The following is a 25,063-nucleotide window of genomic DNA, read 5'->3' on the forward strand; positions in this document are numbered from 1 at the left end:
CCCCCATACACCATCTCTGCTTCCTGTCTTTAAGGGGAACTCAATCCTTTACGCCATTTTCACCCTCTTTTATTCTTCCAGTCTTGTCTGTTTACTTTGACTTCCTTAATAGAGCCAACCCGTTGTGCATTTGGGTACCTCTCTGGGACATCTTATTTATTTAAAGTCCACCACTTCTTCTCCAACAGGTATACACTAGTAAGTCAAAACCACCTCCGCTGGCTTTACTATAAAGGGCTACCCTCCGAATCAATTCCAAACCTTGATAATAAAGGTATAAACAGCACAATGTATTGTTCCACAAACGTATAAACCACTCGTTGGTTCAACAAAGAAAAAATATATATTTAATGAACGAAAAATGACACAAAAACACAAAAAACGAAACTGAGATTGAGCGCGCTTTCATCTATTACATCTTATTTATTTATTTGGTTGTTTGTTTGTTTATTTATTTATTTAGTATATGTTTGTTTGTTTCTATTTGTTAACCAGGAATGTTCATCTGAGCAGAAGCCCATTTATAGCTGTAAAAGCATGCAAGTGAATGGAAAAGAATATGACAAAAGAGTTTAGAGATTTATGGTGTAATAACATCCACGGAATCCATATTACCCTGCTCAGGTACTCATGATCCAGAGGCCAAAACACTTCTTATCCTTACATCTATGCCTTGAAGCTTCAACTCTGTATGACCCACTAGCTCTCCATGCTGCTTCTATATTCCTCTGATATTCAGGTTGACTATATAAAAGATGGTCTCCTTTTGCATTGCTTTACAGAACTATACCCTTCCCTGGCATGTACTTTTTTATTGCAAGGTATATCATTTTGATGGGAGCTCTTGCCTTCAATAAAAGGCCATTAATCTGTTCCATTCCCAGTTTCTGCTGAAAACATATTAAATGAGTATTCTTCCATTATCTGTACTTTCTTTCCTGCCGATGTCAGCCTCTTCTACATTGCTGCATGCATCAGTAGACAGTGTTTGGCTAGATAAACAATCAGTTAAACAAAGAGCTAACTTCTTGCTAGTGTCTCAGATATTTCAACTGTCCCTTAGCATAGGATTCCTTCTTACAACCTTGAAAGGTAGTGGCACTCAGTGTCAAACACTCACAACAAGATTACATTGCACTGAAACCGCTTTCTTTCTTGTTGCAAAACTGTGGGAGTCACTTCACCACACTTGTACACTAAAGAGCTAACATTTTACAAGTTCAAATCTCAGTTAACAAATACAAATTAAAGGCCAAGGCAACAGCTTGCCTTCTGGGCATATTACTTAACGTATGGCTCCAAACTACCACTTCACATTACCTGTTGCAGATGACATTCTCAGTAATATAAAAAGCGTGAAATATATTTTGAAACGTTCAATATTTCCTACTCCTTCCTTTCTGTTATTCCCTTCATACTTCTTGTTTTCTTTCTTCTTTAATTGCAGTTCATATACTATGTTTGATTTTTTTTATTTCATTTATTAAAAAAGTGAGCAGAATCAAAGTTAGACACAATTTGTGTACTTCTTATAGACAGAACTGACCTCCCACAGTTGTTGTATTATAACCGAGCTCCATATGAGGCTGAAAGATTACAGTAAACTCTCAGTTAACTGGCACCCCTGGGGATTGGTAGATGCCGGATAACTGTAGTTTCTGGTTGCTTGAGAGTTACTGTTAAAAATAGGTCTAACTAATACTGTACCCTATACTATTTGTTTGGTTTGACTTGTTCTCAAGTTGGGGAGAGAGGGAATTTATTCCTATCTTCCTTTTTAAAACTCTAAAACTCTAAAAACATAAGATATGTTTCTGCAGGGGGAAAACAGAAAGTGCAACTCGTGAAAATTGTAGTATATTTCTTCGCTTTTTTTTTTTACTGCTTGCTTGAGAGTGCTGGTTGCTTGAGGAGTTCCAGTCAATTGAGAGTTTACTGTATTCAAAGTCAAAGAACAACATATTTTTGAAATCGTATGGACTTTAAATCCATGTTTCCACATTCTGTACACCTAGGTTAAAAAATTCAACTAAGAAAAACAAGATACCAAATAAAATTAATTACATTGAATACTACAGCTGGTAACAAAGGAAAGGCTGTAGCAAAGCAAACATTTAGTTCACATCAATTTTATCTTTCACTAGCTTGGCTTCTCTTTCCCATTATTTAAGCTCAGGAAAACCCTCAAACTTTGCTGACAAATTTTTGAGGTATAGCATATTTAGAGCATTGTTTTTTGACAGAAGGCATCTTTTAAAGAAATGATCTGAAGAATTATGATTGAAACACTTAAAACAATGAAGCTCCATTGAATATATGTATTTGTGCACATCATTAATTTCTCTCCATAGGTTCATAGGTTCATAGGTTTATACTAGGCTATCTGCCCTAAGGCATTTATAAGCCTAGCCCAAATTTTTGTGGCTTACGCCACCCCTTATATGAAAAAATACTGTGCCCATTAGTTTGTTGTGCCTCTGTCCAGCAGTGACACAGAGATGATTCCCGGGGTAAACCTACGATCTCCCATCCACAGGTCTAGATTTCTCTTAAACAGAGTCAGCGAGGTGCTCTGCCTCACATGGACCGGGATTTTATTCCACAGCATAGGGAGTCTCTGAGTGATAAATCTATTCCTCCAGCACGTCCTATTTATATCCGTGCTAAGGTTTAAGTCGCTTGCTCTAGTGGTTTTGGTGGATTTGGATTTTTTGAGGTGGAGCATGTCCATTAATTCTGGGTTGGACATGGCCTTGTATGTCAGGCACATGTCACCTCTGAGCAGACGGTATGCGACTGAATAGAGCTGGAGTTTCTTCAATCTGGCAGCATATGACAGATTTTGGAGTCCTTTTATCCTTTTGGTGAGGAACTTTTGGGGTCTCTCCAATTGCTGCAGATGTCGGGTGAGATACATCCCGAATGGGGCATTGTACTCGATCATTGGTCTGATAAGTGAAGAGTACAGGGGAACAATGACCTCACAAGATCTGGATGTGAATCCCTTCATGATCAGGTGGGCAATGTAGAAGGTCTTTCTAACCACTTTAGCAATGTGAGTGTCAAAAGAAAGGCCACTGTCAACCTGGGTCCCCAGGTCCCTGATAACCTCTTCTGTGCTTAGTGGATTGCCACCTATATGGTAGTTTGGGGTTACCTTGTTTTTCCCGAAGGGTATGACTATACATTTTTTGGCGTTTAACTTCAGGCCATGGCTCTGGCACCAGCTATCTGTTTCCGTGAGTCCCTTCTGAAGGATATCTGTGTCCGATGCACTTTCCACTACGGCGCCCAGTTTGCAGTCGTCTGCAAACTTTGTCAGCCAAAGTCCTCCCATGTTGGCCTGTACTTCTGAGAAGTAGATGCCAAACAATAGGGGGCCAAGGACCGAGCCCTGTGGGACACCACTTGTGACCGGCTTGGAGTCTGACACAGCGGCAGCAACTCTAACCCTGTGGGTTCTGTCCTTAAGCCAGTTTGCAACCCATCTTGTGACATATGGGTTTACATTTAAGCTGGTAAGTTTTTCTACAATACCCGAGTGGGGTATTGTGTCGAAAGCCTTTGCAAGGTCAAGGTAGGCTGTATGGACTGCCTTTCCCTCATCAATGGCCTTGGTGACTGTTTCGAAGAAGTCGACCAAGTTCAAAAGGCATGATCTTCCCTTGACAAAGCCAAACTGGGTCGGGTCCAATGTCTGCAAGTCCCCTATATCTTTGTTTATGAGCTCCATTATGATCCTCTCCATAGCTTTGCAGACTAGACTTGTTAAGCTTATGGGGCGGTAATTACCAGGGTCCGTAGAGGTGCCGCCTTTGTGGAGTGGGACCACAGTTGCCGTACGCCACTCCTTGGGCATGTATCCTGTGGTAAGGCTGAGATTAAACAGCTGCCTTATGTGTGGGTTTAATTCCTCATTTAGCTTGTGTAGCACACAGCCGGGGACACCATCCGGTCCCATTGATGCTGTGTTTTAGCTTTAGAGAGAGCAGCTTTCACCTGCGCATTTGAGATGTCCGGGAGGCTACACTCGGATGGGATAGTTATCTCTCCTTTAAGGGAGAGGGTGAAGTTTGCACTGAACCTGTCTGCCAGTATGTTGGCAATGTCTGTGGGTTCAGTGATTTTTGTATCATTTTGGACTAATTCTGAGCATATCTGGGAGTTTCCACCCAGGTTCCTAACATAGCTGAAAAAGGCCTTATGATTGTCCTTTGAATCCATGGCAATTTTTCTCTCAAAATTGGCCTTAGTTGATTTTATGAGTGCTCGTATTTTTTACTAATAATGATCAGGGGTGACTTCCCTTTTATGGATTTTGTTCTATCATGTAATAGCTTTCTCCTCTTATTGTAAAGTTTGTTAATGGCTGGGGTCCACCAGACTGGACGTTTGCCCTTTGTGGAAAGAGTCTTGGTTTTATTTGGGATTGCCTGATCCATGCAGTCCTGGAGGTGTTCATAGAAGGCATTTGTAAGGGCTTCGAGCTTGGGTTGTGGTTTCCACTGGCTCAGGGGCCTTGAAGGATACCACACCAGTCTTGAGTAGTGTGAAGTTTGCTTTAGAGAAGTTCTTCACTATGGTCTTTTTGTTTGGGGTGGGGCGGATGTGGATTTCCAGTGAGATTAGTTTATGATCAGATCTCACCAATGAGGGATATACTTCGGTGTGGAGCATTTTGTCCCCATGTTTGTGACAATGAGATCTAGTATATTTTCTCCTCTCGTGGGAACAGTGACTAGCTGTTTCATGGCATTTGAATTTATGAACTCCAGGAACCGTTGGGCTAGAAAGTTAGGGCTTGAGTAATGTTCCCAGTCTATATTCGGGTAGTTGAAGTCACCCAATATGATGGTGTTTGGAGATACATTTATACCCTCCAATGTCTTCAGGAAGGCTGTGTGGGGTTCCTGAGTTTGAGAGGGTGGCCTGTAGCATGCTACAATTTGTAGAGCAGTTTTGCCTATGGTTAGTTGCACCTGGATGGTTTCAAGCTTCGTGCATTGCCACCAACCTGGAGGTGTGGGTATCCTTTATGAATATGGATACACCCACTCCTTTTGTGGTGTGGTCCGGGTTTTGGGGGCGGAACGCATGATATGAGGTAAAACCTAATAGTGCCAGGGTGCGCTCAGGAGCCTTGAACCAGGTTTCAGTTACAGCACAGACATCAATGTTCTCCATACTGAGAAAGGCCTCGAGTGCGTGCATTTTGAGATTTAGACTTCTGGCATTGAGCAGCATTACCCTCAGTTTCTTCCCATTTTTGTTTTCTAGGGTGGTAGGTTTAGAATTTGAGCCTTGCCTAAAAAGGCACTATGGGGTGGCAAGAGCCTTAGCCAATATCCGAATCCCAGGGTGACAGGTGCAAGCCGTCCCTTCTTGGCAGCGTGGCTTGTCAAGCATGTCATCCCAGGCAGACAGACACTGGATCCCCTTTGAATGACACCAGACATTAAGCCAATTGTTAAAGCTGATCATCTTGTCTCTATATTGTGGCATCATTCTTGGTGAAGGAAGGATACTGCTCAGGGTTAGGGTCATACCTGCCTGGGCTACATAATCAGAGAGCTCCTCTATGTCTCTTTTCATGTAGTCCAGGAGGTGCGTCTCAGGTCGTTCACACCAGCATGGACAATGACTGTGTCATATTTGTACTTGCCGTGGAGTGACCCGAGTGCTTGTGTTATGTGGCGGATTCTAGCGCCCGATAGGCAGCTTACTGTGACCCTCTCCTTGTTCAGCCTGGTGAGTGGGACGTCAGTGTGTCTGACTATGGAGTCACCTATGACAAGTATGTTTGGTGTTGTATTTGGCCTTAAGGGCTGTGACTGATTTGCACACTGCTTTTGTGGTTTATGTGTTGCTTGTGGGGTGTCTTGAGGTAGCAGTTGTTTGGGTGTCTGCTTTGGAGGCCTCTGCTGTTTAGGTAAATTTTTACTCAGAGCCTCCGAGTATGTCTTTGTGTGTTTATGTGTTTGATTCAGTGGAGTTGTAGCATTATGTGAGGCTGGTTTTGTGGTGTGTGTAGTTGCCTTCTCCTCCTGTCTGGTCTTGCCAGTCCTGAGTTGAGAGAGCTCAGCCTCCAGTTTGGCTAAATAGCTGCATCTCTCGCAAGTATTTGTGTTATGTGGGAGGAGGAGAGGGCTGTCTGTGTACATGAGGCAGTTATAACATTGCCATGGTATTAATAAGTGCATGTTTTCTTCTGCTGGGCCAGATCTGCAGTTCACCATTGCATAGTTAAATGTGGCAGTGTGGTAGTGTGGTAGTATGATAATGTGGTAGTGTGGCAACGTGGTAGTGTGGTAGTACATTAGTGTGGTAATGTGGCAGTGTGGTAGTGTGCTAATGTGGCAGTGTGGTAGTGTGGTAGTGTGATAGTACATTAGTGTGGTAATGTGGTAGTGGGTAATGTGGCAGTGTGGTAGTGTGGTAATGTGGTAGTGTGGTAATGTGGCAGTGTGGTAGTGTGGTAGTGTGGCAGTGTGGTAGTATGGTAGTGTGGTAGTGTGGCAATGTGGCAGTGTGGTAGTACATTAGTGTGGTGATGTAGTGTGGTGGTGTGGTAATGTGGCAGTGTGGTAGTGTGATAATGTGATAGTGTGGTAATGTGGTAGTGTAGGAATGTGGCAGTGTGGTAGTGTGATAATGTGGCAGTGTGGTAATGTGGCAGTGAGGTAGTGTGGTAATGTGGTAGTGTGGTAATGTAGTAGTGTGATAGTGTGGTAATGTGGTAGTGTGGTAGTGTGGTAATATGATAGTGTGGTAGTACAACAGTGTGGTAATGTGGTAGTGTGCTAATGTGGTAGGGTGGCAGTATGGTAGTAGAAGAACAGAGGGTGATATGTGATTCATTGAATATTTCCTGATGACTTCTTAGGTTTAATTGCATGGAGTGTTGGTTCTTGGATGAGGTTTATTTATTAGCTAACATTATTTAGTTATAAAAAAGTTAATCCAGGAGGATCACAATGCAACATCAGTAGGTGCTGTCACATCCTCTTAGAAAACAAAACATAAGCACAGGGCATTAATACTGTAGGTATCTCATAATACTAATGCTTATAACTAAGCTGGCCTTCAGTATTAGTACACATTTATGTTCAAATTCTCAAATGTTACGAATGGAAAATGGCTTCAGCCCAGCTCAGAACAGTTACTCAATCCAATGTCTCAGTCCCTTTCCTGTGGTACAGCCTTTTACCCAAACATATATCACTCCTTAAAACAGTTTAAAAAATCCCAGACAATGTTTTTTTCTTCAGGAGGTGAACCACATAGAAGGGGGGGCTGTACCATTCCCTGGTTGAGATACAGTGCATAAGACATAATTTCTGTATTTGCATTTGATTACTAAGAAACTCTGACTCTATAGGTACCCATTTTCAGCGGAGGCCTGGAGAGAAATGCTCCAAAGTATTACAAACACATCACATACAAAATAACAGGCAGCACTGAAGAGAATATGGGACAATATTGACCTGTTTGACTGTGTTTGGCTGATATGGAGGAAAGACAGGCTAAGAAATACAAAATGAAATGAAGGTACAGTATAACACCGTGCTTTGCAAAAAGAAGACACTAAAGGATGGTAGTGTGGGAGGTTAGAAAGATCAAAAGAAGAAAGAAATCAACGACAACAGATATGATGATTCCACCATGATGTGGTGTAGTGCTTGTTTGTTTGCTAATTTGCTTATTTGTTTGCTTGTTTGTTTATACATTTGATATCCATTGATTGACATTGTCAAGTGGCTTTTCTCAACCAGAACCTGGACTAAGATGTATGAAAAACAATCAAATAACAAAAGTACAAATAACAAACTATAAATGCATATCAAAACATGACAAACAAAATTAAACAGTCAATACACTATATGTGAAAATAAATATAAAAATAAATATAAAGCAGAGGGAATAATTGCAAAATGAGTTTTAAATATATGAATTAATTAAAAATACAGCTCTGAAGAAAATGCTATGGAATTTAAGGAGAGATTAACTATGATAAAAAATAAAAGAAGCGATACTGAATTTTGTCAAAGTAGCATGCTTTCAAAACCAGACAGAGCAGATGGTGAGAGAGTTATAAATTCTCTTAGGTATAGTGTCACTTAAAACTAGAGTAAGTACATATAAAGCTTGTTCAGTACATTATAATGGTGTCATTTGAAGACGGAGTCTGCTATTACAAGTTGCATAGTGAGTATTGTACATTAATTAGATGCCAATAGGAGGCGAGGTCAAGGAGTGCAAAAACTGAGAAAAAGTACTTTGTAGATAGTAGTAGCTAAGAGAAGAATGACTGTAATATCAATTGGTAGGGTATTAATGGAAAAGAGTTCAGTCCTTGGCTGTGACAGATTGATAAATGAAACATTTAGTTTAGGACTCTTTGTAAATGTTACAGTTTCTAGAGCTACTTAAAATAATGGTGAGCAGATATTTATTTATTTATTTATTTGTTGACATTTGATTATTGGGAAAGTTCAACTGGGTAGCTGCCCATTTTCGACAAATGCCTGGTGAGAAAAGCCCCAAAGCATTCCAGAAACATTTTAAGAACAATAATTTTACAAACTTCAAAAATAACACAAAACCATCTGCTTTAAATAATTATACCAAATTAGTTATAATATGACAGCATTGGTTAAAAATAGATACAGCTTACATGACAATGATTTAATATTTTGTGAAAATATAGCTAGTTTAGAGAAAATAAATGTAAGATAACATAATACATCATGGATTGCAATATGAAGTGAGAGAGAAAAAACAGCATTATTGCATATTTAGATAAAGAGTCAGGGGGAATGTAATTTCATTGTAGTTGGGAAGTCAGCGAAGAAGGGGAAGTAAGGAGGTGTGAATAGGTACTTGTTCATATTTATTTAAGAACAGAGCCAGCTATTGGTATGAAGTCTTTCAGAATGGTTTTAAGGGAGGGTATTGACCTGATGGATATAGGTAAGGATTTCCAGGTCTTAGCAACATGGTATGAATGCAGACCATGCCCAGTAGATTTCATAGGCTTGTGGACAAAGAGGGCTTTTTGGTCATTGGATCATAATGACCAAGTGGGGACATAGATGTGTAGAATGTTATTTAGTGCTGAACAATCAAATAGATGCAGGAAAATGTTATAAGTGGTAAGAAGCTGTGTACATGTTAGTTGATGAGATAGTTCTAACCAATTTAGTATTTTTAGTGCTATATAGTGGAAGGATCTGAAAGGGGTATTTGCTGCAAATCTGGCTACTTTATTATAGGATTGCTCAAGATATGCTCTTTTGTGATGGCAGAAGTTTAGTAAGGATGGAAGGATCATAAAGTATTGAGGGAAGTAATGGCAAGTGTAGCTTTAATTGCATTAGTGAGGCAGTTTTTAGCTCTGTAAAGTATCCCTAGTTTTTGGTGTTTTCTATGCAATTTTGTAAATGCAGATCAAATTTAAGATTAATATCCACTATCATCTCTAATAATGAAATGTGACTTCAGTGGTTGTATTACTAAGAGAGTGGAAATTTAAATTTTGTTTATTCACGAGAGAGGGATTTGAGGTGAAAAATGAAATTTTTTTTTGGGGGGTGACCATGGATTGTCAATTAGAAAATCAAGTTTCAGTGGCTGATAAAGCTTACTGAGCAATTGGAAATGTACTAGGTTGTCTGATGTGCATATGAGTGTGAGTCATTTGTGTATTGTTTTTGGGAGGCCTGTTGTGTGGCTGTGTGAAGGGTGTTGGTCAGAATGTTAAAGAGGAGGGACCAATGGTAGAGCCTTATGAGCCACTGGTGGTGTCTGGGAGGTATGGAGAGAAGATGGAGTGTAATTTTACTGACTGATATCTAATGGACAAGTAGCTTTTGAACTAGCTGAGATAGACCCAGTCAAGACACTTGAAGTAGAAATTTGTTGTGGCAAACTGTGTCAAAGGCTCCAGACAAGTCTAGAAATACAGAAGAGACTAGTTTTCCATTATCTCAAGTTTTATTGACAGTATCTATAAAAGTAAGAAGTGCAGTATTAGTACTATGGGAGGGATGGAAGCCGTGTTATGTTGAGAATAGGAGTTCTTCCTGCAGTAGATAGTTTAGTAATTGTTTTTGAATACATTTTTCAAGAATTTGGGGGGGGGGTGAGATTGCTACAGGTCCAAAGTTAGTGATTTTTTTTTTCCAAGAAAGAGGGAATATGGGATTTCTGGAATAACCTATTTATAAGGATTGAGACATGATAGGCAATGTTACTGGGTGCTATTGCAAGGTACTCATTTGTAAGGTTTTCTGCAGAAGCAGAGCATGGTTTGAGTTTGTTTAAGAGTAGTTTTCTAAAGAATGTGGGCACAAGTTTAGAAGTGAAAGTGAATTTGGTGATATGTGGCTGTTGGGCAGGATTGGGATTAGATGATGGGGAATCCTTAGTCAGAGACACTATACTATCTGAGAAATAAGAATTTAATTCAATTATAGTTTCACATGGTGAGTTATTAGAAGAAGGGTTATGGTTGAATTTTTAGCGAGGATATAAGATTTCTTTACTGGCTGACCAAAAAATTTTTAGGATTGTGTTCACTATTGTGCTGAATGTTGTTATAGTATAGTTTGTTGTCTTCATTTATTTGCTGTTTAGCACAATTGCAGAGCATTCTGAAGTTTTCAAGATATCGTGCTGTTTTATATTTTTGCCATTCTTTCCATACTTTTCTCTATCCTATATTAGTATTTTACTTTTTTGGGTAGCCAAACTGCATTCTTTGTTTTTAGCCTCTCCCTTCTAGAAGGTGCAACTCAGGTCAATTATTACAGAGAGGAATCAGTTTATAGCTGGTACAGAGCAATTAACAAGGAGGCACAGAGCAGAACAGGTTTTCTTTCATTTACTGAATGCAGAAACCAGGAAGGTAGTGAGACTAAGTAACAGACATATACAGTTTAATCTATTGCTCAATGTGACGATTGGGGAGAGATGGGCGAAGGCTGCCAGCCTAGTTAAATAGAATTTGATATATATTTCTGGCATTTGTAAATAAATGTAAAATGCAGTCATGTTTTCTTGAGTGTAAAAGAATATTGTGAAATGTGGAACTGTAAAAAATGTGACAACATTGCACTCTACTTGCCCAGTGAAGTATGTTGTGACCATTTCATGTTAGAATTTGGTTCCAGTGCGTCTGGATGAAGGTTTCATGCCCATTGTTTTAATGCTAAAGTTTATTACCAGAATTTAGATGTGGAATGTGCTTTATTGCTCTGGTTTCTGTTAGAATATACATGTGAAATGACTTTTATTGTTATAAGTTTCTGAGCAGGTGTTAGATTGCTAAATAATGCAGTTCGTTTGCCTGGGAAAGCCTAAGTGTCAACATGATGTAATTTGGGAGGGACCCAGCAGACATGTTTGTTAGTAATGTTTAAATACTATTTCTCACAAGAGAGTGGGAGCATTTTGATCTTGGATATCTAACTCAGCACTCTGCTTATGCTCACATGTAAGTTTTAGCACTGTGATTTCTTGTAGGAATAGTTAAAGTTACTAAAGATTAATTAGGTATTTTTCTTTGAAATCAGACCTGTCCTACTGTATTATTTTAAGTTTCTGTGTGATCTCTGAACTCTTAGATATTTCTGTGGTGTAGTAGTTTTGTCTTGTGTTTTAATTATTTATTATTAAATATTTTTAAAACATTCTACCTGTGGCTGGTTTATGTAGAGATAAATTATGCTTTAGAGTACATTATATAGTTATAGAGTTTGCTGTCTAAGCCCTTCCAAAAAGCCTAGACTGAATAGTCACATTACCATTGGATTATAATATTGCACAGTAATACTTGGACACCCTTTTAAGAGCCTTTTAGTAGCTGATATTATTAGCTGGGTGGTGGCAGTAATTACTACCGTATTGTCTGGGTAAAGGGGCACAGCTGGAGAATCTGTGTCAGCCTTTCCCAGGAGTGTCTGTAAAGTTGTATAAATACTTATCTCAAAGTGTGTGTGTTGTGTCAGCTACTTGGCAGGGACACGAAGCACTGGTTGGACAGAGAGGGTCCTGGAGGTTCAAGCTTGTCCAGCTAGGCTGAGACCTGGACCCTATAGCTGTGCCAGTAGGGAGTCTTATTGGGGACCTAGTGAGCAAAGGAGCAACCAGCCCCAGACTGACTCTGATCTCTGGGTGCACTTAAGGGAAATTGTATTTTACTGTGTGTATTAGTTATCCTTTCCTCTCTTCTAGGAGATGACCTCCCTGGTGTTAGTGGTGCGAATTGAGTCTCTTTGATTGCTGGGCCAGGGCACGGTCATCACAAGTGTTTGGCAGTAGTGGGATCTACTTCATATACTAATTGTCTTGTAGTGGTGTGGGTAGAGCGAATTCCTGTAGCTTATGTACAGTGATCTCAAAAAGTGTTTTGTACTCTAAAACAGCCACGCAGTGAATACTCAGAGTTCAGATCACAATTGTTTTATTTCTTTTGTTAGCATAGTGTTAGTCTGGGTGAGCAGGCAGCATGTCAGCAGAAGAGTATGGAAAGCTGACAAGGAGCCAGCTGGTGGAGATGTGCCAGGCTAGGGGACTGGGTTAGTGGATGTCAGGTCACCACTTTTGAAGGGCCGGCAGACATTTTGGTAAGGAAACAAGCCCTTAGCACTTTGCTTGAGGACATGAGGATCTGGTTAGCTGATAGACAGTCTGCTACTTCAGAGGAGTTGGGGAAGAAGGGAGACCTATACCTAGCAAGCAGGGCAGCCCTGCACAGGAAAGGGACCCCAAGTACTGCTCATGGGACTAAAGGAACCCATGGTGGGCAGCACAGACTGCCCAAACAGAATCCACCAGTAGCAGTGGAAGCCACTAGTCCAGGTACATGTCCAAGAGCTTGGGTTAAATGTTTTGAATGCAAGCAGTGGGGCCATGTGGCATACAGATGTCCATGGAGGCACAGTGGGGAACCAAAGGTTAGTGAGCCAGTAAGTGGGAAAGACAAAATGCCAACAGTGGGTTGTCTTGAGACAACAGGGGTATGGAACTACCATCCTGAAGATGTTCTGAGAGGGACGAATTTGGATGAGGCAGTACTATGTACTTATGCAGTTGCATGCAGTGAGGCTAAAAGACAAGCATGGGGTCTGGTTGCCTGTGGGAGACCCAGACAGACTGCATACTTGTAGCCAGGACTGCTGAGGTGGTTACTTCAGGGAGTGAGCTACACTGTAGCAGTGAGAATGAATGTGAGCCACAACTGCTTGTGGGTACTGATGTTCCCTTGGACAGGGTAACTGCAAAGGTAGAGCTGAGTAGTAGTACCCAGGCTGACAGTGAGGCACCGCTGTCAGAGGATGCCAGAATTCCTGTGGAAGGGGAGCTGGGAAGGGATACAAGGAGAGATTTAAGACAGGCTCAGCTCTCAGACCCTACACTGAAAGGCCTGAGGCAGGTAGCTAGGGAAGCACCTGATTCTCAAGGGAAGGGGGAATCTGTATAATGGAACAAAGGATTACTGTACAGAGAGTGGACCCCTGAGGGAAGGCTAGAAGGTGAGACAGTACAGCAGTTGGTAGTGCCTAGAGCTTACCACCTGGTGCTTCTAGCCATAGCCCATGATATTCCCTTTGCAGGTCATATGGGCATAAAATGCACAAGGAGGTATATTATGCAAAACTTTTATTGGCCTGGAATTTTCAGAGATGTAACTCTCTCTAGTTCACATAATAAACACCCTATTCCTACCCTAAAGCTTGGCACTTCCTCACTAAAGCAATTATATAAGTCAACACTAAAAAATTAAAATAACTACTCCCTCACAAACTCCTCTTGAGTACCTTACTCCCCATTGGCCCTTTCTTTTTCAATTTTAAAAGAGTTCACTGTACTATTCTAGCATGTCCAAAGGTCAGTTGGCAGTATCCTCTCCAGTCCAGATGGTGAATCTGGGAATCTTGAGGCAATGTTACAACTGCCTCTTGTACACAGACAAACCTCACCTCCTCCCAACAAGTTCCAACATATGTGAGAGATGCAACAATATAGCCAAACTGGAGGCTCAGCTCTCTCAACTCAGTACTGGCGTAACCAGTCAGGAGGAGAAGGTATCCACACTCACTATAATTCCAGTCTCACATAGACCTACCACGACAGCAAACCAAACACATAAACACACAAAAACATACTCGGAGGCTCTAAATAAAAATCTGCCTAAGCAGCAGAGACCTCCAAAGCAGGCACCCAAGCAACCGCTACCCCAAAACAAAACACATGCAACACATAGTTCACAAAGCCAGTGTGCTGAACAGTCACAACCCTTAAAGCTAAACAACACACCTGATACACTTGTAATAGGTGATTCTATCGTCAGGCACACTGATGTCCCGCTCACCAGGCTGAACAAGGAGAGGGTCACAGTGAGCTGCCTGTCGGGCGCTAGGATCCGCCACATAACACAAGCACTCAGGTCACTCCAAGGCAAGTACAAATATGATTCAGTCATTGCCCATGCTGGTGTGAATGACCTGAGACGTACCTCCCTGGACTACATGAAAAGAGACATAGAGGAGCTCTCCGAGCATGTAGCCCAAGCCGGTATGACCCTGACCTTGAGTAGCATCTTACCCTCACCAAGAATGATGCCACAATATGAAGACAGATGATCAGTTTCAACAATTGGCTTAAGCATTGGTGTCATTCAAAGGGGATCCAATGCCAGTCAGCCTGGGATGACATGCTCGACAAGCCATGCTGCTTCACTAGGGACGGCTTGCACCTGTCACCCCTGGGCTTTCGGATATTGGCAAAGGCTCTTGCCACCCCCATAATGCCTTTTTTAGGCAAGGCTCAAAAGACAAACCCACCTCCATAGGTATCACAAGGGATAAGAAACTAAGAGTAATGCTACTCAATTCCAGAAGTCTAAACCTCAAGATGCACACACTCAAAACTCTCCTTAGCATGGAGAACATAGATATCTGTGCAGTAACAGAAACCTGGTTCAAGGTTCCTGAGAGCACCCCAGCACTACCAGGTTATACCTCATACCATGCTTTTCGGCCCCAAAACTCAGACTGAACCACAAAAGGAGGGGGAGTATCAATATTCGTCAAAGATACCCACACCTCCAGGTTGGTGGCACAGCACAAAGCATCGGAGACTATCCATGTGCAACTAACAGTGGGCAAAACCGCCTTCCAGTTTATAGCCTGCTACAGACCACCCTCCCAAACCCAGGAACCCTACTCGGCCTTCCTGAGAACACTGGAAAACATGAAGGTCTCTCCAAACACCATTATATTGGACGACTTCAACTACCCAAACATAGACTGGGAGCATTACTCTAGCTCCAACACCCTAGCCCAAAGGTTCCTAGAATTTATAAACTCAAATGCTATGGAACAACTTGTGACCACTCCCACAAGAGGGGAAAACATACTGGACCTGATCATCACAAACATGGGGACTCTATGCTCCAGACCAGAAGTATATCCCTCACTGGTAAGATCAGACCATAAATTAATCTCACTGGATATCCACATCCCGACCCCACCCCCTGCCCAGAAAACCACAGTGAAAAACCTCTCTAAAGCAAACTTCACACTACTCAAAACCAAGGTGGAATCCTTCAAAGCTCCCGGGCCTGTGGAAAATACGGCCCAGACCACAGAATCCTTTATAAACGCATTCTATGAACACCTTCAGGAATGCATGGATCATGCTATCCCAAATAAAACCAAGACCCAATCCCCCAAAGGCAGGCGTCCTGTCTGGTGGACCCCAGCCATAAACAAACTATACAATAGAAGAAGGAAGTTACTACATGATAGAGCAAAATTCCAAAAAGGGAAGGCATCTCTGATCAGTATTAGCAAAAAACTACGGGCACTCATAAAATCATCTAAGGCTAGCTTCGAGAGAAAAATTGCACAGGACACTAAAGATAATCACAAAGCTTTCTTTAGTTATGTTAGGAATCTGGGTGGGAAATCCCAGATATGGTCAGAATTAGTCCAAAATGACAAAAAATACACTGAACCCACAGACATTGCCAACATCCTGGCCAGCAGGTTCAGCGCAAACCCCCCCCCCACCAAAAGAGCAGATATCTATTCCAGTAGAGTGCTGCCCCCCTGACATCTCAGATGCCCAGGTAAAAACTGCCCTCTCCAAAGCAAAAAACACAGTATCAATGGGACCAGATGGTGTCCCGGGCTGCGTCCTACATGAACTCCAAGATGAGCTGAACCCAAACATAAAGCTACTGTTCAATCTCAGCCTCACTACAGGATATGTACCCAAAGAGTGGCGTACAGCAACAGTGGTCACTCTCCACAAAGGTGGTGCCTCAACGGATCCTAGAAACTATCATCCCATAAGCCTGACTAGCTTGGTCTGCAAGGCTATGGAAAGGATCATCATGGAACTCATAAAAAGGGATATTGAAGACCTACAGACACTGGATCCTACCCAGTTCGGCTTTGTTAAGGGCAGATCCTGCCTCTTCAACCTAGTCGATTTCTTTGAAACAGTCACCAAGGCGATTGACGAGGGGAAAATGGTCCACACAGCCTACCTAGACTTTGCAAAAGCCTTTAATACAATACCCCACTCGGGCATCATAGATAAGCTATCCAGCTTAAATATAAACCCCTATGTCACTAGATGGGTGGCAAACTGGCTCAAGGAGAGAACACACATGGTCAGAATTGCTGGAGCCATGTCAGACACCAAACCAGTTACAAGTGGCTTTCCACAGGGCTCAGTCCTGGGACCTCTGTTGTTCGGTATATATTTCTCAGAGGTACAGGCCAACATGGAAGGACTGTGGCTGACCAAGTTCGCAGATGACTGCAAACTGGGTGCCATAATCAACTCTCCAGCTGACACAAGCATCCTCCAAAAGGGTCTCATAGAAACAGACAACTGGTGCCAGAGCCATGGCCTCAAGCTAAACGCCAAAAAGTGTATAGTCATCCCCTTTGGCAAAAACAAAGTGCCCACAAATTACCACATAGGTGGTAATCCATTAAGTACAGAAGAAGTAATTAAGGACCTGGGGACCCAAGTTGATAGCAATCTCTCATTTGACAAACACGTGGCCAAAGTGTTTAGAAAAAACATTCTATATAGCCCACCTAATAATGAAGGGATTCACATCTAGATCAGGGGAGGTCATTGTGCCTCTTTACTCATACCTCATCAGGCCCATAATTGAGTACAATGCCCCTTTTGGGATGTACCTTACCAGACACCTGCAGCAACTGGAAAGACCCCAAAAGTACCTCACCAAGAGGATCAAAGGGCTCAAACAGTTGCCATATGCTGCCCGGTTAAAGAAACTCCAGCTCTACTCGGTTGCATACCACCTGCTTAGAGGCGATCTATGCCTGACATACAAAGCCATGTCCAACCCGGAATTAATGGACATGCTGCACCTCAGAAAATCCAAATGCCATCCAGCTACCCGCTCGAGGGACTTGAACCTCAGCACAGAAATAAATAGGACATGCTGGAGGGACAGATTCATAACCCAGAGGCTCCCTTCACTCTGGAATAAAATCCCAGTCCAAGTTAGGCAGAGTCCCTCACTGACTCTCTTCAAGAGAAATCTTGACGAGTGGATGGGAGATCGTAGGTTTACCCCGGGTATCACTTCTGTGTCACTGTTAGACAGAGGCACAGTAAACTAAACCTCAAAAAAGGGCATAGTAAAATTCATTTAAATGGGTGGCGAAAGCCAAACACACTCTGGCTAGGCTTACAAATGCCCTAGGGCAGATAGCCTAGTATGGACCTATGAACCTATGAACCTATGTAACAGGGTACTGCAGGATCTGTGAGCAGTGCCAAAAGGTAGGCAAGGCAGGAGACAAGGTGAGAGCTCCTTTGATGCCTTTGCCTGTGATTGAGGAGCCATTTCAGATGGCAGCTATGGATATTGTGGTTCCTCTGAGTACCCCAAGTTCCACAGGGAAAAAGTATATCCTAGTGATTGTAGATTATGCTACATGATACCCTGAGGCAGTGGCTTTGTCCTACATTCAAGCAGAGAAGATGGTAAATGCTTTGCTAGCGATTTTCAGCAGGGTAGGTTTCCCAAAAGAAATACTGTCTGACAGAGGTGCCAGTTTTATGTCAGACCTACTGGCTTGTCTGTGGATGTCCTGTGGGGTGAAGCACATGAAGACCACCCCCTACCATCTCCATACTAATGATCTTGTTGAGATGTTAAACTCTACAATCAAGTTCATTCTACAGGCATTTGCAGATCAGTTTAAGAGGGAGTGGGGAAAATATTTGCCTCATCTGTTGTTTGCTTACAGAGAGGTTCCCCAGGAATCCACAGGTTTTTCACCCTTTGAGTTGCTGTATGTGCATAGGGTGAAGGGACTTCTAGATTTAATTTGAGATGAGTGGAAAGGTGAGTGTGAGTCTCACAAGGAGTCTGTTGTGGCATATGTCCTGAACCTCAGAACAAGGCTCGGGGAATTCATGGGCCTGGCCCAGGAGAACCTGGCAGAAGCCCAACAACAGAAAAAGGTGTGGTATGACAGGAATGCTCAAGCTAGAGAGTATGCTGTAGGGCAGCAGGCGATGGTTCTCATTCCTGTCAGACACAAGTTGCAAGCAGCTTGGGAGGGACCCTACAAGCTGGTAAGAAAGGTAAGTGATGTTAACTACATGGTAGAAGTGCTAGGCAGATGGCAGGGCACAAATTGTACCATGTTAACATGATGAAACCTTACCATGATAGGGAGGCTCTTGTGCTGAGCATTTGCAGTGGATTGCAGGAGGAGTCTGAGGGAGATCTGGGGACTGATCTCTTCAGTGAGGCTCGGGTTGACACCTCACTGGAAGGGTTAGCAATATCCCAGCAGCTATCTCCTACCCAGGTTCAAGAAATCCGAGCAGTGTTGCAGGAATTTGGGGACGTTTTCACTCAGGAACCAGGGTGCACCCACTTGGTACAGCAACAGGTGGATACAGGACCCCAAAGGCCTATCAGGCAGGCCCCTTATAGAGTGACCGAGAGAGTCAAACAGACTCTGAGGGAGGAGGTACAGGAGATGTTGGAACTAGGGGTGATTCAAGAGTCCAACAGTCCCTGGGCCTCACCAGTGGTGTTGGTGCCAAAGAAGGATTGCAGAAACATGTTCTGTGTGCATTACAGGAAATTAAATAGCCACACAGAGGCAGGTGCATACCCCATGCATAGGACAGATGAGGCCCTAGAGCAGCTGGGTGGGGCTAAGTATCTTACAACCATTGATCTTACCAAGGGTTACTGGTAGGTGCCCTTGACTCCCAGTGCTAGAGAGAAGTCAGCCTTTGTGACTCCTTTTGGCTTGTATGAGTTCACAAAGATGCCACTTTGGGATGAAGAATGCCACAGCGACTTTTCAGAGGCTGGTAGATCATATCTTAGCAGGAGCAGGAGGGTTTGCCCTTGCTTACATGGATGATATTGCTATCAATACCCATTCCTGGCAAGAGCACCTTCGGCATGTCAGGGAGGTGCTGGGCAGATTACAGAGGGCAGGGTTGACCGTTAAGCCGAGCAAATGTCAGGTGGGAATGGCAGAGGTCTCCTACCTAGGACATAGCATGGGGAGTGGTAAGATAAGGCCAGAACCTGCCAAAGTGAAAGATATTTAGGCATGGCCTGCACCTGTTACCGAAAAGCAGGTGAGGGGATTCTTAGGGACAGATGGGTACTACAGAAAGTTTATTCTCAATTATAGTACCATAGCTGCTCCCCTCACAGACCTGACAAGGAAGAACAGACCAGATAAGGTAGTGTCAGCAGGCATTTCAGAAGCTTAAGGAAGCTTTGGGAGGACCCCCTGTGTTAGCTAGTCCAGACTACATCAAAGACTGTTGTGCAGGTGGATGCTTTAAGCTGTGGGGTGGGGGCTGTACTTAGCCAGATTTCTTCAGAGGGAGAAGAGCACTTAGTGGTTTATCTCAGTCATAGGCTCCAACCCAGGAAGGAATGCTATACAGTGGTAGAAAAGGAATGTCTAGCCATTGTGTGGGCACTACAAAAGCTTCAGCCTTATCTGTATGGAAGAAAATTCACTGTGATGACAGATCACAACTCTCTGACATGGTTAAACAGAGCCAGTCAGCAAAATGCCAAGTTGCTAAGTTGGAGTCTGGGGTTGCAAACATATGATATATCAGTGCAGCACCGCAGTGGGAGTAGCAGTGCCAATGCAGATGGGCTCTCAAGACAGGGAATGGGGTGAAGTACACCCAGATAGACCTGACACTCTCAAACAATGTTTCTCAAGGGGCACTTGAAAAACTTGCTTGAGTTCCCCGGGTGGGGGAATAGATGTGATGATTGGGGAGAGATGGGTGAAGGCTGCCAGCCTAGCCAAATAGAATTTGATATATATTTCTGGCATTTGTAAATAAATGTAAAATACAGGCATGTTTTCTTGAGTGTAAAAAAATATTGTAAAATGTCGAACTGTAAAAAATGTGATAACATTGCACTCTACTGGCCCAGTGAAGCATGTTTTGACCATTTCATGTTAGAATTCGGCTCCAGTACGTCTGGATGAAGGTTTCATGCCCATTGTTTTAAGGCTAAAGTTTATGACCAGAATTTAGATGTGGAATGTGCTTTATTGCACTAGATTCTGCTAGAATATACATGTGAAATGACTTATATTATTATAAGTTTCTGAGCAGGTGTTAGATTGTTAAATAATGCAGTTTGTTTGCCTGGGAAAACCTAGGTGTCAACATGATGTAATTTTGGAGGGACCCAGCAGACATGTTTGTTAGTAATGTTTAAATATTATTTCTCACAAGAGACTGAGAGCATTTTGATCTTGGATATCTAACTCAGCACTCTGCTTATGCTCACATGTAAGTTTTAGCACTGTGATTTCTTGTAAGAATAGTTAAAGCTAGTAAAGATTAATTAGGTATTTTTCTTTGAAATCAGACCTGTCCTACTGTATTATTTTAAGTTTCTGTGTGATCTCTGAACTCTTAGATATCTCTGTGGTGTAGTAGTTTTGTCTTGTGTTTTACTTATTTATTATTAAATATTTTTAAAACCTTCTACCTGTGGCTGGTTTATGTAGAGATAAATTATGCTTTAGAGTACATTATATATTTATAGAGGTGGTGTTGCGCCTCACAGTAAGACGTTGTCCTATTCGATTCTCAGCTAAAGTGTCTTTTGAGTGGAGACATGCGTGAAGGGGCATACCTTCGTTGAAAGTTGTGCATCAGAGCTGGCAACTCGGGACGTAAAAATCTACTGCCAATCATTAGCGGACTGGAGTTCCACTGTGGCGACCCCTAACCGGGAAAAGCCGAAAGACACAATGACTGTCTAAGCCCTTCCAATAAGCCTAGACTGAATAGTCACATTGCCATTGGATTATAATATTACACAGTAATAATTGGAACCCTTTTAAGGGCCTTTTAGTAGCTGATATTATTAGCTGGGTGGTGGTGGTAATTACTGCCATATAGTCTGGGTAAAGGGGCACAGCTGGAGAATCTGTGTCAGCCTTTACCAGGAGTGTCTGTGAAGTTGTATAAGTACTTATCTCAAAGTATGTGTGTAGTGTCAGCTACTTGGCAGGGACACAAAGCACTGGTTGGACAGAGAGGGTACTGGAGGTACTAGCTTTCCCAACTAGGCTGAGACCTGGACCCTTAGCTGTGACAGTGGGGAGTCTTATTGGGGACCTGGTGAGCAAAGGAGTAACCAGCGCCAGACTGACTGTGATCTCTGTGTGCACTTAAGGGAAATTGTACTTTACTGTGTGTATTAGTTATCCTTTCCTCTCCTCTAGGAGACAACCTCACTGGTGTTAGTAGTGAGGATTGAGGCTCCTTGATTGTTGGGCCAGGGCACGGTCATCACAGTCAAGACAAAAGACAGTGGCAAACTTAATAAGTGGTCAGAGAGTGCAAGGTTAGCTCTTTTGGGGAGAATGTCAAAGCCTGTATTGAATGGATCTTAGCTGGATGGCAACAAGGATAATACTATAAACATTATTAAACTGAAAGTATGATTATTATCAATTATTTTCTGCATGTAACTTTTTTGGCATAGAATAACATTGCTACTGATATTCAGATGACTTATATGCACTATTGAATATGAGGTCATATGTATGACTGTGCTTTAAGATAATGAATTTCTGTGCTTCCATAATGGGGGGTATACAGGGAACATCTACAAAGTACTTTTTCCATTATAGATCAGTTATAGTTTTCATGATGAATGCATTTCTGACATGTAAATCAAATTAAACAAGCCCTAAAACATCTATTTAACTCCTGAACATGTCACTACACTAAGAGTAGTCCAAATAATTCCCCTAAATTATATGTAAATCTCAGTCTACCTGTTCCCTGTTACCATTTCTCTTTTGTCTCCTACAGCTCTCCTTCTACCATCGTTATCACTGCACCTGCCTTCAGTTTACCACGTCTCTTGTCCCTTTTTTACTTACCTGTTTGTGTGTATTTAATTCTTATTGTATTCTCTTCCATCAATTGTGTTTAAATCTTTTCTCTCTCTCTCTCTGTTGATTTCTACTGCATAAGCTTTGATGCCTTTCTCAATATACATTATACAAATGAAAAATAATTCAATTTTAATTTTAATCTTAATGACTATGAACTGTAACAATGAATGCTGTTTTTTCTGTGGAACATTTCTCCCCATGCCTCCCCTGAAAAAGGGCACTAGCTTTGTCAGACTCTCCCAGTCAACAAATGTCAAATAAATAAATAAAGAAATATGTACTAGTTGCACATTATGATTAACATCATGACACAAACCAAAGAGGTTGTGAAAGATGGTATAAAGCTTTTGACCTTTCATTCCTGGTTTAATAATAGACTGTTGTCACCAAAATATTAGATAAACATTTGATCCAGTACCAGCTAAAAACTTAGTGCACAAATTCAACAGACATGGAATGGGTCTTATGGTGCTGGGTAGGGGTAAATCTTTGTCTACTGGATAAAATACAAATAACTGGAGTAAATGGAGGTCACTCAAATGAAAGGATAGCAAATAATGGCATACAAAATGACTCAGTAGTGTGGCTGGTCATTAATACATATAGTACAGAATCAGATCAGACAAATTAATGTCATTTATATCAGATGTTACTACAGCAAGAACATCCAGACTGTAACAGCTTTTCGTGCATAGTCTTTATAATAAAGAGGGAGTGGGGGACATGAATGAAAGTTTTAGTTACCTTAACAGAATCAAACATGTCCTGATAAGTACCGGGAGGAAAAGAGAAGCATATAAAAGAACAGATTACAGTCACCCGGTCAGAAATGTGAAACAAAGGATTATTTCACAGTAAGGAAGGTGGGCGATTGGAGGAGCCTACCTGAAAAGGTAATATTGTTAAAACAGCAGGAGGAATCTCATTCTTTCCATGTTTCTTCTACTTATTGTGGATTTAAAAACGTAGCTTACACTTGTAACATATTTACATATCTTAGCTTAACGTATTACGTAAAAAACAGGATGGTAGTTCAAGGTGTGTTGCTGGAAACACTAACATTAAATTCGTCAAGACATGTTTTTATGTTAGCTTGCATATGTGCATGTGCAGTTTATTGCTTCACTGGGATATCATCTGTATCAGGGCAGCATATAAATGGATATCAAAGCATTTCAAATGGTGCCTTTTTATCAAATTGGAATGTTGTAATTACTGTGCCAAGTGTAATGCAATCATTAATAAACATGTCTTGGTGACTAATGAGACAGTAATTTGGCTGACCATGTATAAGAATGCTTGGCTGTTTAAAAGTAAATATTATGTACTGGAGTTGATGTGCTTTTCATTAGTACAACCAAAAGTCAACCTGTCATGATGACTGATGGGGAGATGTGCTTCTGGTGAGCTAACTGAAATTTGACATGATAACAGAAGAATTAATGTAATGTACTGAACATATTTTTCTTAAGCTTATCTATGCTGCATGTGGACATAGTTCTTTGTATGTACTTACTGAGGCTTTGTCTAGTTTATGGCTGACACCCAAACTATAAGTAAACCAGACTGCCGTGATGGACTACTGTAGACAGGAATGTAGCATAGTCCCTTTCACATCAAATTATGCCCTTTGAGAGTTAACTGGGTTGTAAGTGGCACTGCGAAGGAAAATCATGGGAAGAAGACCAACAACACAGATCTGTGGTATTTTGTTTGCTTATGTGTACATATATATGTTTATATTGCTGTATATACATGTGCGATATGCAATAGAAAGACCAGCTGGCATAATGGTAAAGGTGTTCTCTTCCCAGGTACAAAGTTTGATCCTGATCTCCAATAACAAAATCATTGATTGAAGAAATATCTTTTTACCTGGGGAGTCTGGCATAATGGTTAAAGTGCTTACCTTACAAACACAAGGTGCAGCATTTGATTCTTACATGGGGAAACTGGCTAGGCTTAAAATGGCCCACAAGGGAAGTTAGACTAGCACTAAGCAATGAACCTCTAATAAAATGTAGACTGTTTGTAAAGGCTGCAATTTTTTGTATTACTTTTGCAAATCATTGTTCAGTCTTGCAGGGTAGAGCATCCTTAAACTTAATGAACTGTACAATTAGTTTCAAAATATGCAGAATGTTGTGTCAGTATTATAAATGAATGTTGTTTATATGTGCAATATACAGTATCCTGACATAAAGTAGTACAAAAATCATTCATATAACTAAAAGAAAACTATATCGTTGTTAAAGGAAATTTATTATTTAATATGCAACATTCCTTAGCAGTATTAAAGTGAGTGTGAGCCACTATAAAATCAGCCAAGCAACCTAGGCCATCCTGTGTCCATAAAAAAGCGTATGCAATACTATTCAATAGCACAATGTACAATATCCCATGCAATATTAAACTTAGTTCTTAGCATGACCAGCACAGCCAAAGAAATTAAAACATTTCCATGAAATATCTAATCTGGATGAAGAAATCATCTACTCTACGATTTATCTAATGGTAACATTAAACTTGAATACAATGTTCTTCAAAAGTAGCTGCGTAAACTAGCTGGTCCT

The sequence above is a fragment of the Protopterus annectens genome, chromosome 5.part0 (genome assembly GCF_019279795.1).
Source record: "Protopterus annectens isolate FY-2018-M chromosome 5.part0, PAN1.0, whole genome shotgun sequence".
NCBI classification, from domain to species: domain Eukaryota; kingdom Metazoa; phylum Chordata; order Ceratodontiformes; family Protopteridae; genus Protopterus; species Protopterus annectens.